A 12763-nucleotide genomic window follows, 5' to 3' on the forward strand; every position below is an offset into this window, starting at 1 on the left:
AGACACATTACTCTGTGACCCCTATTACATAAGACTTCTGAGATCTGATAGTCTCCTAGATATTTAATTGACACCTTTCTTAGTTGTCTTTAGCTGGGAAAATATCTTAATTTGACCTTTTCTTGGCTCTGCCACTCTAAAATTTGATTTGAGGAATAATATTAATTTTTAGAGGAAAATTGTAGAGGAAAAAAAAGGAGTTTGACTGAATTGCTGCCTATTTTCTGCCATCTTGGCTCCATCTGCATTTGAGTTTCAATCTAGTGCCATAATTTATAATATATGGTACCTTGGACAAATTACTTAGTCTCTCAGTCTCACTTTTCTCATCTGTATTAAAAGATCTCTAAGATTTCTTTTAGTTATAAACCTATGAATAATTACATTTCTTTTTTACAGAAATTATTCTAATAATTTAAGGATTCATTATTTCCTTAGTTTGAGTATATCAGTCACTGTGTCCACTGATTCTATTGCATCATAAAAGATAATTCAGTGAATTTCTGTGTCCCAAAAAATTAAACCAATGATGGCCAACCTTCTGGTGATAAGTCTTTCCCTGAACTTAGCCAGACCTGTCTTCAGAAAACAGACCCACATTGCATTTCTGGACTTGCATTCAAAGGTTCTCCATCAGACCTACTATAGCCTACATTCTGCTGACATGATCTTAGAGAGCCCCAGAGTCACCTTGCCAATGATATAAATAAATAAAGCACCCAAATGTCTCACCCTAGACCAGTGGTTCTCAACCTTTCTAATGCCATGACCCTGCAATAGAGTTCCCCATGTTGTGGTGACCCCAAACCAAAAAATTATTTTGGTCGCTACTTCAAAATTGTAATTTTGCTACAGTTATGATTCTGAATGTAAATACCTGATATGCATTATGTATTCTCATTGCTACAAATCAAACATAATTTAAACATAGTGATTAATCACAAAAACAATATTTAATTATATGTTGAGAAATATTAATCCAGCAGGAGGCAGCCTGAGCGCTGGGGTGGGAGGTAAGTCCTGCCTGGGGAGGGAGTCAGCAGATTCTGCCTTCTTCTTCCTGTCGTCTCCCTCCAGCTCGAGCTGAGGCTTCACTTTGCTGGGGTTACTCGACTCCGTTATCCGCTCCAGGAGTTATCCGCTCCAGGACTCGTTCTTAACCCCTCGGGAGCCAGCGCCAGGGTGCTCTCTCTGGGTCTCTGTTTGAGTCTGGTCTCCAGGCAACAGGGTAAATCCATCGCCCCTCATAGGGGGAGGGCTGCTGATAGGTAACTAATATTAGTACAATGTGCGGGCAGCAGGGTCCCTGTTCTTTCTGAGATCTTGCTGTAAAGTAGCGTGATTTCTCAGAGGCTAAAGCCATCGGAAATATGCATTTTCTGATGGCTTTAGGCGACCCCTGTGTTTTGGTCATTTGACCCCCACTGGGGTCGTGACCCACAGGTTGAGAACCTCTGCCCTAGACTCAGGTGGTATGAAGTACACAGATGAAGTAACTGTCAAATGGGATATTACATATTTTGGAAATGCATTTGGAATAACAACACATGATACAGACTATGCAGACTGAAGAATAAATCTCCAATGATGGTTTTAGACCAAATTGTGGACTACTTTTTAAAATAAAATAAAAAATCATACCCCATCTTCTCAAAATTGTCCCCAAATACTTTCTCCAAATAAAGGCTGATCCTCTATTCTCTCCTTCTTATCCATTCCTCCCAAATTTCCTATATTCAAATGTTTGGCTCTAGGACTATTGAGAACTAAATACATAAGTGAAATGGAAAAAAATTCTTAGTTGTCTTAGGCTGAAAAAATATTTCACTCTGACCTTTTGTTGGTTCTGTCACCCTAAAATTTGATTTGAGGAGTAATATTAACATTTTTTAGACAAAGTGTTGAGAAAGAATAGTTGTGAAAACTGTCAGTCCTGAGCATCCCTAAATGTAAGGTGACTACATTATACAATTTCTGAGAAATGATTCCTTTCTTCCTAAGAGAGATTTGGATCATTCTAGTAGCAACAGTATTCAAAGCATTTTAGATGATTGTTGCCCCTTCCAACTCTGAGTCTGTGATTCTATGACTCTCAGTCATTTACCTAGGGTTCCCCTGAAAGCCAATAGTCACCATTTTTATCACAAAATTATCCTTTCTAATCATGCCCAACATTATCTGGGAGTTGGCAGGAAGCAAACAACTTTGGGTCAGCTTTACTGATTCATGATTCCCATTGTGGCCTCGAGTTGGACTTGACAAACTCATATTTCTAGAAATTTGGAGAAAGCCATGTGGGTTGTGGATAATGGGGTGTGGCAGGCAGAAGAAAATTCAGAATCAGTCAATTCTGGCTTGAAGCTATAAAAAGAAATCAGCAGGTATTTTATATCAAAACATATATAAAATATGTTCCCTCATATATTTTTGTTGGCTAAAGGGATCATAAATTTTTCCTAATAGTTCTGGTCAAATTGAACTTTTCAAATATTATGTACACAGACATTTTAGATTTCCATTTTTTTATCCCATAATTTTTTTTTTCATCCTGGATCCTCCCATCCTAATGTTTTAGGACACTGTTTTGTGGTGCATTTGTGGAAAGACACCACCCTGAAGTTGAGGTTCTTGGCAAAATCTCATTCTCGTGGGATTGTGGTTACTACTGAGTTATTGCTTAGGAATCAAACACTAGCTTTATCCCTGGTTGGGCTTTTGCCTGCACTTTAGATGCTGTTAGTGGTTTTATTTTCTCTATCACTCCCAAATAAATATAATTAAGAGTCTTGAGAAGCATATGGTTTCCGGGGATGTTTGGTAAGCCGCCAGTTTACTTGGAAAACATACTTAGCATATACTAGGTTCAGTTTTGACACTTTCCAAATTCCCCCACTCTACTTTGTGTCCATTTGTTCCTATGCAGATTGTAACATCTTCCTATAGAATGTAAACTGCTGAAGGGAAAGAGATGTTTCTACTCTCTCCCTCTTCAAATTACTTTGGATTACTTTTATATATTTTTTGTTTACTAATCTATCTACATGTATCTTTGTATGTATAGGTACAGTGCTTGGCATTTAATAATTGCTTTATAAATGCTTTTTGATTCCTTGATTCATTTATTCATGTCCAGTCACTCATCAGTAGAATGTAAGCTATTCAAAGGCAGGAATTAATTTTGTCTCTTGTGTTTCTCATCTTAGCACATGAACAAAGTACTAGATTCATAGTAGACCCTTAATAAATAATATTAAATGCAATTGACAATTCAAACATTTATTAGGAGGGGCTATGTGGGAACCTATTTCCTTAAGTGCTATTCATGTGTGGCACTCCATTATAGGATTAATATTCTCTCCTTCCACTCTAAAAAAATTTTTTATACATACTTTCTATATATAGAGTGCTTTATCTCTGTGAAAACTTCTTTCATATAACCTTTCTTTTATGTTCATTAAAATCAGATGTTTTTAAAAGGAAAGAACTTTAATATCCATGATCTTAATTGATTTTCACAACAATCCTGTGTGAGAGAGAGAAATTATATTGTAACCTCCATTTTAGGGGGCAGAGACCAAAGCTGGGACACAGAGGGGTTAAACAACAGACCCAAGGGCACAGTGTGATTAATGCCAAAGCTGGACTTACAGACCACATCCCCTGACTCCTTGGCTTTCTATATACTACAAAACCCATGACCTTGAGGTCATTTGAAGCAAAGGTATTCTCTCTGCTCTTTAAGTTCTTTCTCCCAAAACAATCCTTGAGAAAGACTCCTCTTCCTAAGATTCTTGAGTTAGCTGTGCATTCCTGAACATCAATTGTTTTTACCTCTTCTAATCACAGTGAGAAGAGGCAGCTGTTGTGTATTCAAGAGCCCAGAGAGGATCTCTGAATGCCAGCAAACATTTATCTTCAAAGATAGACAGAATTCTTAACAATCCCACACTCCAAGCCACATTTCCCAATAAAAATGATCCCCAACTATGCGTTCCAAAATAAGCCATAGGGCTGGATCCCAGGCCATAGTTCTTGAAGGAGAGAGTCATCCACTTAACCAAAGGGAAAACTGGCAAGTTTCTAAGACAGCCTGTCTCTATTAGAGTGCCTTTGATTCTGTAGCCAGATTGGCCAGAGTGTCCATCCACCTGGACCACTCAAAAGAAGTCCCATCTTCCTCCATTTCAATCATCCTATCAATCCTCTGCTAACTCCACCCACTTGCTTCCCAAAAGTTTCTTCATTCTCCTGGGAATATGATGACTCAAATGATGAGATAAACATGCTAATCACTTTTCTTGGCAAAATCCAGCCTGTGTCACTTTGGGTCTCTAGAAACCGGAGTATTCCTTCCAACCATTTGACAACCCTATCCTCTTACAATCAGATTTCTAAAAACCCAGATGCAGGTTGAGCCCAGATTCTAATTTCAAATCTCCGGTTGGCTGCAACTCAGGATATGTTCTGTCTTCCATCTCCAGCTGGCCTGAAACTGTGACCTTTCCTCTGGAATGAAGACCACGCCACACTGATCTCTACATCCATCGCACTTGGAATGAAATATGTACTCCTCTCTTATCCAGGCTTTGTACTGCAAAAAGATCAAATAAAGACAGAATATGTTAGCTTTCCTGCTGGGTGGAAAATTGACACCTTTCCATTGTCTTTTTCTTTTCTTTTCTTTTTAAAGGGGTAACTAACCTTCCTGAGGTCAGAAAACTATCGCCCTCTCTTTAGGTTTGTTTAGCACCCTGTCCTGAGTCAGTGGTCAATAATAATCAAGAGGGGGCCAAAAAGAGGGCAACTCAATGCTTTGACTCTACCCCAGGAGTAAAATAAACCCCAAGCTTCTGGAAGTGGCCTTAATACTTTTAGACTACTAGGGTATCATTTAGTAAATTACTGCCTCATGGTATTGCATTTCAGCTTTTAAAATAACCAATGACATGGCATTTAGTAAATTATTACCTCTCAACTAAATGATACCTCAGGAGCTTCAAAGAGTTAATACTATGTGTAGGTGTTCTAGAAAGTAGTTTAAACTCTGACAGAATCTGGTTCAATAATGAAAGACAATGAGGGGTAGTGGACAGAACACTGGAATTGAGGTAGAAGGACCTGGGTTTGAGTACTGTATCTGGTACCTGCTCTAATGAGATCCTGGGCGATATCACTTAACCTCTCTGATGACATACTATGCTCAACCCTGGGCTCATTATCAAAGCCTTTTTGGCTTGGTAAATAAAACCTATCATCCTTAGGTGATCCATTGCCATAACTTTCAAGGACCCAGAGTTATCACTATGCCAAAATGAGGCACTGGAGCAGGAATTTAGTGGAGGCAGACACACAAATATAGACATTTCTTAACAATTAGAACTGTTCAAATGTAGAACGGGCTACTTTATAGTGTGGGCTCCTTTCGTGGATGGATAGAGTTCTGCATCTGGAGATAGAAAAAAAAAACTGATTTCAAATTCAGCCTCAGAACTTAATGTTGACCTATTTAACAGCTGCTTCAATTTCCTCATCTATAAAATGGGGATACCAAATCTCCATATTCTAATTTCAAATCAAATTAAACAAATAATAAATATGATGTCGATGTTATCGATGAATATGACATTAAAGAAAATACATTATCATTGTTTTTCTACCATACCATAGCACTCTCCCAGCCTTTCCTTATGTTTTGCATGTTACCTCCCCCTTTTAGAATATGAACTAGAGAAGATACTGTCTTGCTTTTCTATTTGCATCTCCAGGTGCATCACTAGAAGTCCTTAAATGAAAGCATTGACTATCTTTATTTGACTATAATTCTGAGAACTCAGGCATCAAGCTAAGCTGCTCTAATTTCAGGCAGTTTTATCTAATAAATCATCTAGAAACAACTATGTGATGCATGGATAAAGCTCTGGACTTGAGGTCAGGAAGAACTGATATCAAATTCAGCTTCAGAAACTTATGTGGCTTAAGTAACATAATCTCTGTCGACTGCTTCAGTTTCCTCATCTGTAAAATGGGGATAATCATAGCATTTTATTCCCAGGGTGTTGGTGAGAATATAATGAGATGTTTGTAAAGCATTCTGCAAACCTTAAAAACCTATGTAAATGTTACGATTATGTGGATGATCTTGCCCAGGCTTTAACAATGAATGGTAGAGTAATGTAGTGGAAAGGCCTCCTTTTGAATCACAGGTTTTCTCTTTACTAGATGAATGACTTTGGGTGATTCACTTTACCATTACTGGTTATTCTAGTTTCTCCTTCTGCAAAATAAGGGGATTTTTAAAAAAAGTAATCCCTAAGCGCCCTTCCAGCTCAAATTCTCACAATGTTTTGTTTTGTTTTGTCTTTTTAAAATCATCTCATGGTAGAAATTCCACTGAAGGATATTCAGGAGAAACATTGTCAGGCGGCTTGTCGCAAACAGGATGCATTTGAAGACTAGAGCCAGGACTGGTGTAGATTCTTTAGTCTGCCCAACAGAGTCTACGGAAATCTATGACTCCCACTCTTCCCTTATGAGCACATCAGCAAGGAAGAGTAGGGAAACCCCATTCATAGACAGACTTCCAGACCTAAGGAGAAAGGATGATTCTACCTTGATAGAAAATCAGTCTTTTCAATCATTTTTCAGACCTATCTGACTTTGGCCCCACTTGAGAATTTCTTTGGCAGAGACACTAGACTAGTTTGCTATTTCCTTCTCCAGGTCATTTGATAGGTGAGGAAACTGAGGCAAAGAAAGTTAAGTGACTTGCCCAGGGTCCCACAATTAGGAGGTGTTAATTCAGAAAGATGAATCTAATGTGTAAAACCCAATGGAATTGCATGTTGGCTACAGGAGGGAGGTGGGAGGAGGGGAGAAAAAAAAAACTTGAATCATGTAACCATGGAAAATTTTTCTTAATCAATCAATTAAATACAATTAAAAGAAAAATAAAGATGAATCTACCTGACTGAGTATGGCATTCTATCCACAAGTCACCTAGTCAACAAGGATGAATTAAGCATTAAATATGTGGTAGGTGCTATGCTAAACTCTGAGAATACAAATATAAGCAGAAAGAAAACCAGACCCTGCCCTCAAGGAGTTTACATTCTAAAGTAGGAAGCTGACACATGAAGAATTACTGAACAGGAGTCATTGTTGTTCATTCTTTGTATTATAAGAGGGCCAATGACAGCTTGGGGAGATGTCTTGACTTGTGAGTAAACTGGATTTAAGTGAGACAGAGTTGAGCCAAAGTCCTCACTTTCTCTCCCAGAGTCATTAAGGTCCAGTGACAAAACAAAAGTCAAGACAACTGGTGATAAGTCAAGATATAGTAGATGACCTTAGCTTCTTTGAGGGCTAACCAAGCTCTAGGCACTCCTTAGCAATTGTTTCTCCCACTTTCCTGGCCTTGGAGCAAATTGTTCTCATCTGTCCATTTCACCAGGAAAATCTTCACATTCTTGGGGTAGACAACCTCCTAATTCATCAATGGGTTTGAGGCCAGTCAGTTACCCTCAACCTGGCTTAGCTTATTGACAAGACAGTTTTCCTGTGGTATGGTTACTAGACATGCTACAGTTTCTTGGAGCCACAGGTGAAAGTTGGGTGGAAGATGGAAAATAAAAGTGAATGAGCAGCATGGATCTGCAAGCCCTCACACCAGAGGCACTAGTTTTCCCTGAACACCCCAGCCCACACCCTAACTCTGAAAAGGGATAAGGAGAGATGAAAGTAGAGGGAGGGGTACATTGTAGACAAAGTCCTGTGGAAATAAGTCATGAGGGATGAAGATATCTTTGGGTTGGGCCTCCTTAAAATGGAAGTTCTGGGAAGAACCAACCAGTCTGAGGGAGAGGCCAAGAGTCATCAGGTGTTTCCAGTGTTAGAATTAGTCCTCAGGTAAAACAAGTTTCCAGGGTGAACAGGTTTCTATGGCATGGTGGATCAAGTGGAGATGAATCAGAATTGTAATCTGTAAAGAAAAAATGGGTCCTTACATGATTGACAGGGAGGAAGGTGGGAGAAAAAAGGAATCTTCTCCCCTTAAACACATAATCTCAAACTACCACACTACTAAAGCATTGATTGACTTCCTTTTTCTATCAGTTTACCCATTAACCTTCTAAAGGGACACTTGAGAAGTGAGAATATTATAATTATCACCATCCGCAACATTAAGAAATGATGCATTGCACTTTAAGATTTACAAAGCATTTGATGTATATTATCTCATTTACTTCATAGACCTATAAGTAGGTATGCTAATATCATTTTTTAAAATTTTGTCTGAGCATTCAGAAAAAAAAAAACCCTCTTTTTTATTAAGGCAGATTCAAAACCCTTGTGGACATGCAACCTGCCAACTGTATCCACAGGTGCTCTTGCCCTGCCTCTACTGTAGCCATAAATACTGAAGATCCAGAAAAGCAAGTTCTTTACACCAAAGCCCTTGGCACAATCAAATAGTTCAAAATTTGGAACATGTGGGTGTTATTAATGAAAAAGACATTAAAGAAGATACATCAGAAAACCATGTTTCTTTCTACTACAACCTAGCAAACACTGGCCCTTTCCTTCTGACTTACAGCTGAAACCTCATGTGTGTATGTGTGTGTGCTGTTTTCCCTCTATTAAACCATGAGGTCTTTGAGAGCAAATAGTCTTACTTTGCTCTTTCTTTCTCTTTCTTTCTTTCTTTCTTTCTTTCTTTCTTTCTTTCTTTCTTTCTTTCTTTCTTTCTTTCTTTCTTTCTTTCTTTCTTTCTTTCTTTCTTTCTTTCTTCCTTCCTTCCTTCCTTCCTTCCTTCCTTTCTTTATTTTTTTTTCCTCTTTAATGAACATAGATGCAAAAATCTTAAATAAAATACTAGCAAAGAGATTACAACAATATATCACATCACAAGGATTATTCCCCATGACCAGGTGGGATTTATGTTAGGAATGCAAGAATGGTTCAATATTAGGACAACCTTGTTTTTTTAATACCCTTCCTTTCTGATCTAATATCAATTCTAAGGCAGAAGAACAGCAAAGGCTAGGCAAATGGGGTTAAGTGACTTGCCCAGGGTCACAAAGCAAGGAAATTCCTGGGACCAGATTTAAACCCAGGTCCTTCTGACTCCAGGCCTAGCACTTTATCCACTGTGCTAACCAGCTGCTCCTGTCTTGCTTTTCTATTTTTATCTTCAGAGAATAGTACAGTGCTTTACACACAGTAATGATTTAAGAAATACTTTTTCCTTCCTCCTTTCATTTATTTGTCGTAGGGAGTAGCCTGGGACAAGTGGTTTGCTCAAGGTCCCATAATCAATATGTACCAGTCTGGATTTGAGCCTAGGTTTTCCTGGCCAGCCTTGTACTATTCCATACTGCATTTCAAAGATTTCCCTTTTACAAATAAGGAAACGGAGTAAAAAAAATGGAAATGACTTGCCCAAGGTCACATACCTACTTAGAGGCAGGGGAGGGACATGAGGCAATTAGAAGATGTTGTACTTGAAACCTGTAAGACCTGGGTTCGGACCCCTTCTCTCACACAATCTCTATGACTGAGCAATTCACTTAACCTATCTGAGACTCAGTTTCCTCATCTGTAAAATGAAGGAGTTGGACAATATGGTCTCTGAGCTTCCTTCCCCATATCTATGATACCATAACTCCTAGTTTACTGCCCTTTGTGGAATGAAAGAATCCATGCCCCTTCTCTGGGCTGTTTGATCTGGTGCCATTGGTTTTCAATATGATATTTCGGTTTTTCATCCCTGTGTGGTCTTTGAGAGCAATAGCCATAGCTAAACTAATCTTTACATCTCTCCCCCTACATCTCTCTAGCACACTAGCCAATTCAATCCTTTCCTCATTTTTTGAGGTAAATTTTAGGAGTCAGTCCTGTCCTGACAGTTGTCCCATATTACCAAAGAGGTCAGAGGAGAAATAGCAGAGTTCCCTATAAGGATGGCAAAAATCATTCCTAGCATGCATGGTGAAGAAGGATGCCATGCCAAGAGGAATTTTGCCCAGAAGAGGTTTATTTTGCTTAGAAAGACTAAACCCCGGGAGGGAAGATGTTTACAGTATAATACGCTGACGACAGGTATAGGAAAGGCTAATCAGGCAGAGCTATTTAGTTTTCCCCAAATCCAAGAACAGGATTGCTCTCCGTGTTGTATAATCTACGTGTCACCTTTCACTTTGGAACTCTATCAAAGGCAGTTCTACCCTCCCTTCCTCCTGAAGTTCTGAGCCAAGCCACCTCCCCCTCCCTTCTCCCCCCCTCCTCCCCACAAGCCACAATCCGTAAACAAGACACCGGGCAAGCCGCTATACACGTACCTCGGGGAAGGAACTCCGGGGTAGGGGGTGGGGGTGGAGAAGAGAGCCTCCAGCTAGATCCCTGATGCTTCAGATGAGTCCCACTCTAAAGGACGTCCTCCCCCAACCCTCCTACTGCCCCCCCCCATTCCTTTCGCTTCCCACACACTTGCATTTTACTTTTCCGAACAAGTAAAAATGGTCACTGTTGGATCTAGTGACCTATTTGCCACTTAGGGGCGTGACAGTGGACCTAGCAATCTTGCTAAACCTTGGATCTTGTCCAAGTCTGTTTTTTCAGGGTGGAATGAAATGCATGTGTTTGAGCCCATATCCTTGACATTTTAGCCTGTTGCTCAAACATTTCCCAATCATCTTCAGCATTTACATTCCCAAGAGGTCTGGGGAGGGAAAAGGATGCAAACAAGGCAGGCCATCTTTTTTCCTGCCTTTCCTCAGAAGAATAGTTGTTTTCCTTTAAGATTCACCCGTCCTTGACAAAGTACACCTTCCTCCCTTCTCTGCAGTCGTGGGGGCGGGGGGCGCCTATCGACGTCAAAAATTAACATTCTCACGCTCAGTCCATATGTTGGTTGATTGGTTTTGCTGAACTGCTTTCCCCCCACTTTTTAAAAATTATATACATCAGGATTACATGGGATGGCTAGATGAGTGGGGGAGGGCAGAAGGATATTTTGGAAATGAATTTGATACAAAAATAACCACATCCATCTTTTTTTTTTAGAATTCATCGACTTTATTACCAAGTTGTTTCCCACACACATCTACGAAAACCTATTGAGTCAGTGTGAGGTGGGCTTGCCAACACGTGAGAAACTGCACTGGCATGTGTACAGGGGCTTCTTGACGCCTCCTTCACAATCACATCCTTCTTGGGATGTGGCTAAGGGACAGCATATGCACTAGAACTAATGAAGAAAATAGAGGTAGTCAAATACGTACAGGTGTTTTTAGCGCCACCTATTGGACAGGAAGTAAAACTGAACTACATCCAGGATTGTTTTCCATTAGCCTGCCGATTTCCTGTGGTGGGAGCTCTCCGATTAAAATGAAGGGTACATTTTTAGCATTGGAAGGGATCATTTGACAGATGAGTAACTGGGAAAGATTATCGAGCTTGCCCAAAGTCATTCAAGTTACTGTAGAAGTAGAACTTTGGTTGTTCCGTTGCTTGGCGATGCCCCAATTGGAGAATATTGTTGGTGGTTCAAGCTGTTAATAGAAAGTTTTAAGTGTCATTCATGCTTTCATCATCAACTTGCTGAATAAATTTGGACAAATAACAACCTCACTGGGCCCTGGTTTTCGCACTCATACACTAAGAATAATAAAGCCAGCCACAAAATTGTTAAGATCCCCAGAAGCACTTGGGAACTCTATGATTTAAAAAGTCGATAAGTTTCTGGATGGCAGGAACTGGTAAGTTATTGTCGTTTGTTTTGTCTTTGTGCTCCCTAGTGCCTAGCCTTTGGCAGGTATTTGAAAATGTTTGTTGGGTTGGATTAGATGGTCCCAAATTCAGTTTCAAAGCTTTTTAAAAAATATTCTATAATAAAGCATATTGCAATGAGAAGTTATGTGAATGACATATCCCCTCTTTTCTGTAAACCTGATATTTGCAACATGCTTGGAAGCTAAGATCATAACTTAGACAATGTCCTTCATAAAAGATGAAGTATATGAGAAGGTCAACAGGGGCATTTCAATGCAAGAGACAAGGCAGGGATACAAAATATACTCATGCAATGGCACTCTGCCTAACTTTTCTGAGAAATGCTTTTGCAGTTTCAAAATAGTACATCCGTGCTGGCATTAGACCTAGTGCTCCCAAGAGTCACTGAAAAAATAACCTGGAGTTTGAGTACTGAAGATTTTTTAAATTTCAGTGTTTGGTGGGGGACTTGAATCTTCCTATCCTCCCCCTCCTGCTCCCCAAATCCCCAATTCTGCTCCTCCAGTGAAAACTTCAGGAAAAAGCAAAGATTTTAGCCCAAGGGTGACTTTGGAAATCTCATTTGGGCAACCAGATTTGGCCTCGCTGCTGGAGTCTTCCTCTGATTCCCTGGGCAGAAACCTGATATAGGATTTGATAACTAATGAATCAACTTCAAAGCCCTTGTAGATATCTGGGGCTACATAAATGTGCCATAGGCATCATGCTAACTTCACCTGAAAGTGGTTGTAACACCTGGGGGCCAACTGAGATCAGGCAGCTAGACTCCCACATCCTGTCACCTCTCGGGGATCCTAATTCCTCTGAAATGACTCAATCCTTGGATAGAGGCACATGCTCTTAGAGATGAAAGGGACCTGAATTGCCATCTGGTTCAACCCTATACTGATCCCAAGTCCCCTCAGACAATTTGACTGACAAATAGCATCCCAGGCTCTGCTTAAAGACCTCCAATGAGAGGGAGCTCACTACC

At 39.8% G+C, this 12763-nt stretch overlaps 1 long non-coding RNA gene across 1 annotated transcript; it reads right to left on the minus strand.

Annotated features, from left to right (window-relative positions):
- Window positions 1–937: 937 nt before the first annotated feature.
- LOC103100769 (uncharacterized) lies at window positions 938–10526 on the minus strand. The gene is made up of 3 exons (XR_466196.2): window positions 10338–10526; window positions 7847–7978; window positions 938–4591 (listed from the first exon to the last, which is right to left on the minus strand). It is a non-coding gene; the product is annotated as an uncharacterized LOC103100769 (long non-coding RNA).
- Window positions 10527–12763: the final 2237 nt, after the last annotated feature.

This window comes from Monodelphis domestica, chromosome 4 (assembly GCF_027887165.1).
Source record: "Monodelphis domestica isolate mMonDom1 chromosome 4, mMonDom1.pri, whole genome shotgun sequence".
NCBI lineage: Eukaryota > Metazoa > Chordata > Mammalia > Didelphimorphia > Didelphidae > Monodelphis > Monodelphis domestica.